At 26.7% G+C, this 3,730-nt stretch overlaps 1 long non-coding RNA gene across 2 annotated transcripts; it reads left to right on the top strand.

Moving 5' to 3' along the window:
- The first annotated feature begins 285 nt into the window (after positions 1–285).
- LOC119681922 lies at positions 286–1,964 on the top strand. 2 transcript variants are annotated; one of them, XR_005252543.1, is made up of 4 exons: positions 286–610; positions 668–722; positions 1,146–1,370; positions 1,433–1,964. It is a non-coding gene; the product is annotated as an uncharacterized LOC119681922 (long non-coding RNA). The 2 variants fall into 2 exon arrangements; XR_005252542.1 differs by having other exon boundaries at positions 1,146–1,964.
- The last annotated feature ends 1,766 nt before the right edge of the window (positions 1,965–3,730 follow it).

Genomic DNA, 3,730 nt, shown 5'->3' with positions numbered 1-3,730 from the left:
ACAAGAAGAGAGAATATATTTAACAAAAGAAAACATATCTGTGCATTAAAAAATGTTTTATAATTTTATTAATTTTATTTTTATATTTTTATTTTATAATTTTATTTTATATTTTATTTGTTATATAAATAATTTTTATAAATTTACCATCATACGAACTATTTAAATTACGTTTAGTAGCGTAAATAGTTACGTGTGTACATATGTGATAAGATGTCAGAAATAGAAAAGGGGTGGCAATATTAACTTCATTTTTATCAGCTGATATTTCATAATTGATGTAAACATATCAATTTATTTATTTTTGTTGACTTATTTTGTAAATATATTATAAATAATACGCCAACATGCGGAAAAGATTTCCTGTGCTCTTTTGAACTTTCCATCCAACAAAAAATATTTGGACTTATGGAGAAAGTACAAAATCCAGAAACATATCTCTCAAGATATCGCTTCTGTTTATATAAAAAATTTCATATAAAAATAAAATAAACATGAAAAGCATTTTCAATATGATATCATAGAAATCGATATAAATTATATCCTGCAAATGGGAAATATATTATGTAGGAGCAGTCTACAGAATGTGAAAATTGATATTGACGCATAGGTAAATAAATACATTAAAATTATTCGAATATCTTACATTACGCTTTTTATTTTACAGATAAATGATTAAACTATCTATCCCAAATGTGTTATAGTCATGTGCCTATTTAAAGGTACATATAACATCTGTAGACTCTGCTTCGAAACTCGGTTAATTTTTTATTTCTCAGTGCGGCTAAAAGCCTTCCACTTATTGGATACCAAAATACAGTGTTAATGTTTTATTTATTGTATATTCTGTTAGTTGTCTTAATATATTTATAAATATATTTACAATATATTTATTTAATATATTTATAAATATATTAATATAATTATAAAAATTTAAACCATAAGATACTCCCTACTGTTATAATGTGATTTGGAAATAATTCATTATTTGCCATTTTTTTCCATTTTCTATATTTGGCTTCCCATTTTTAAAAGTAATTACTAATTCATTTAATTTATCATTTTATTTATTATTATTTGTAGATTATATTCTAATCTTTAAAATAATATACCAAAATATTTAATATTAATTATTATATATACAGTTCTGACCACGTTACTGATATATATGCCCTGAATACCTTTGGGCAACAAAATAATTGCAGCTTATGACGATAAGTGAATAACTTCACTTCATCTTAACAGATGGAAAGAGATGAGCACCTGTAGACACACTAAACTCATGATGCCGAACCCTTAACCAGGGCAGCGATGAAAGTGCTTAGCTATTCGCGGAGCACGCTAAGCTGGCTTACCTCATTAATTACTGGGTATGGAAAGTATAAAGTATTATCTTAAAAAAGATAACTCTTGTTGAGGAAGACACTTGCAGACTATGCCTAGAAGTAAAGGAGTGAGTGGTGCATATATTGTGCCAATGTCCAGCACTGACAAGCATGAGGATGACTGTTTTGATACACTATTCGGTTGGTGATGATTTGGCAGGCAACCTCAACCCAAATGAGCTGTTTGCAATAACAAGAGATGTAGTAATGCGAATGGAAGCGTCTCTAGCTTTAACTCAATAACGACATTCGAGGAAAAGTACGAAAAAGAACCCAAGTCGTTTCGTGGTTTACTTCGGTTAATTCTTCACTTTAATAGGGCCAGATGCTGCCCCAACGTCCCACAATATGTATAAGTATAAGTACAGATATATGTGTATATATAAGAAAAAAATTATAACAAAAAATACAACGCAATAAGATAACATTGTTAAGTAAAAGTTAAAATGAAACCTTTCAATTTCAATTATAAAACTAAATGATGATATGAGAATATTTCACCACCCACCAATGCCTTTCTATTTTTAACAATAATTACAAATCCATTTAATTTCACTTATCAATTACTTTATTTATTATTAATATTAGCTATCCACACCTTAATTTATGTAAAATCATACTTAAATACAAAAAACGTTAATTGCAGCATCACATTCTTGGATTAATTGAGACTCATAAAAGCCGCTTCATGCATTTTGCAAATATGAACATTTAAAAGTGTTACCGCTTTTATGCTAATTTATAGAATTTATTAAGTATTTAATGTATTATATATGAGTATGATAAGTGCATTTTAAGAGAGGCGGACGTGTAACACACGCAATTCATATACATACGAGTATAAGCAACAAATGTTTTTAGTGGCATGAGTTGCAGAAATGTAATGAAACCTGTTTCGGGACTGTTATTAACAGTGCAACACCTGAAAAAGCTTCAACGCACTTGTCAGTGGCTGCTGCGTTGCTTCTCACTTGCGTATTTGTGTGTGGCATTGTCAAGGTTACGAGTATTAAAGTTGCTTAGGCCGCCTCAGAACAGTTACAAATTACATTTTGAAAGACAACTTTTTTGCATTTTTTATTTTTAATGCCAAGTAAAAGGAAAAAGACCGGAACAATGTTGCTAAGCTGAACTTGATGTTGTTTTTCTTTTTGTTTTTGTTTTATTATTGCAGCACTTAAAACAAAAACAACAAAAACGAAAAAGCAATTAAAATGAAAAAATAAGCATAATAAACAAATAAAATCGTATAAAAAATGATTAGCATTAACATGAGCATATATTCACACTAATTTAACACTAATTAATTTATTTACTATTAAATGAATAAGGTATGATAATTTCATGATATTACTTTCTAACTTTTTAATTAAAAATATGCTTTAATTAGACCAAAATTTTTGTTCTTACTTCCTTTTTATATATTCTGTTACTAATTGGCATATAACAGGCGTAATTAATTTTATGCTTTAACAGCATAACAGCATCGTTTGAAAAAAAATTTTTTTTTTTAACATAATCTGTTATTTTCACTCACGATTTGACATTGACATTGAGTTAATAATTGGTGTTGATTAAGTGCAAATGTTAAAATAATTCAAATTGTAATATAAACGCATATAAGGCAGGATTTAGCAATTTCTTAATAATAATTGAATGCTTCTCTGCTGTTTTTTATAAAACAATTAAGAATTTTTAACTCTAAGCCTTAAACGTTTTTAAATTGCATCGCTTCACATAAATTACTCCATCGTAAATGTCGTGCTACTAAAACGTGAATTTAAATTTGGCAAAAACTCAAATTCCCCTCACCTCGAACAATATTGATAAATATTTTGAATTATTTTGCAATGTAAATTATTGTACTTCCGTAAAATTTAAATAATATTAACTCTTTTCACATGCCGTACTTATAGCGATTAATTTAATTTAAGCTAAATAATTACCAAAGAAACTTGTTTGAAAAAATTTTAAATTAAAATTTATTTAAAATTTATCTTAATTGAAATTTGTTATAAAATATATTAAACAAATTTGTTTGAAGATAATGTTGAATTCAATTATTTAAATAAATATTATTATTTAATTACTTTTTTAATATGATTTAAGAAATTTTTTGTAAGAGATTTAAAAACTGTTTTCTTTTTTACAGGTTTATTTTTTTTCTTCGTATTTTTAAAAATTAAAAATACTTTAACACTTTTTATTTACTTTATAACCCTTTTAGTTACCCTTTTACATACAAAATCCGTTACTAAATGGGCGTGCTCCATTCAAAATGTTAGACAGTAAGAAATTTTGAAATTCAACCAATCGTTTTAGCTTCTGAAATGAATACTGTTCGT

This window comes from Teleopsis dalmanni, chromosome 2 (assembly GCF_002237135.1).
Source record: "Teleopsis dalmanni isolate 2A chromosome 2, ASM223713v2, whole genome shotgun sequence".
Classification (NCBI taxonomy): domain Eukaryota; kingdom Metazoa; phylum Arthropoda; class Insecta; order Diptera; family Diopsidae; genus Teleopsis; species Teleopsis dalmanni.
This window is presented reverse-complemented; position numbering and strand designations above follow the sequence as displayed.